Genomic DNA, 1,115 nt, shown 5'->3' with positions numbered 1-1,115 from the left:
CTCCTGAAGGCACCAGATGAGTGAGGGGTCAGTCTGCATTTTTCGTCAAGCCACTGTCAATGTGAGAGAACTCGTGTCCAGCTTATAAGCCTATACTTGCATAAACCACAAGTGAAGATTAACAATCTTTGGACAACACCCACCAGTGGGACTCGAACCCAGAAAGCACAACTACCTTCCAGTAGCTGGCATAACTAGTATGCTTTAACCCACTACGCCATCAGACCTTACAAAAGAAGTAGATAGTTCGAGATATATATCTCAAACATCTCCACCTCCCGAAGGCACCAGATGAGTGAGGGGTCAGTCTGCATTTTTCGTCAAGCCACTGTCAATGTGAGAGAACTCGTGTCCAGCTTATAAGCATATACTTGCATAAACCACAAGTGAAGATTAACAATCTTTGGACAACACCCACCAGTGGGACTCGAACACAGAAAGCACAACTACCTTCCAGTAGCTGGCATAACTAGTATGCTTTAACCCACTACGCTATCAGACCTTACAAAAGAAGTAGATAGTTCGAGATATATATCTCAAACATCTCCACCTCCCGAAGGCACCAGATGAGTGAGGGGTCAGTCTGCATTTTTCGTCAAGCCACTGTCAATGTGAGAGAACTCGTGTCCAGCTTATAAGCCTATACTTGCATAAACCACAAGTGAAGAATAACAATCTTTGGACAACACCCACCAGTGGGACTCGAACCCAGAAAGCACAACTACCTTCCAGTAGCTGGCATAACTAGTATGCTTTAACCCACTACGCCATCAGACCTTACAAAAGAAGTAGATAGTTCGAGATATATATCTCAAACATCTCCACCTCCCGAAGGCACCAGATGAGTGAGGGGTCAGTCTGCATTTTTCGTCAAGCCACTGTCAATGTGAGAGAACTCGTGTCCAGCTTATAAGCCTATACTTGCATAAACCACAAGTGAAGAATAACAATCTTTGGACAACACCCACCAGTGGGACTCGAACACAGAAAGCACAACTACCTTCCAGTAGCTGGCATAACTAGTATGCTTTAACCCACTACGCCAACAGACCTTACAAAAGAAGTAGATAGTTCGAGATATATATCTCAAACATCTCCACCTCCCGAAGGCACCA

This window comes from Procambarus clarkii, chromosome 7 (assembly GCF_040958095.1).
Source record: "Procambarus clarkii isolate CNS0578487 chromosome 7, FALCON_Pclarkii_2.0, whole genome shotgun sequence".
Classification (NCBI taxonomy): domain Eukaryota; kingdom Metazoa; phylum Arthropoda; class Malacostraca; order Decapoda; family Cambaridae; genus Procambarus; species Procambarus clarkii.
The sequence above is the reverse complement of the archived record's forward strand: the minus strand, read 5'-3'. Positions refer to the sequence as shown.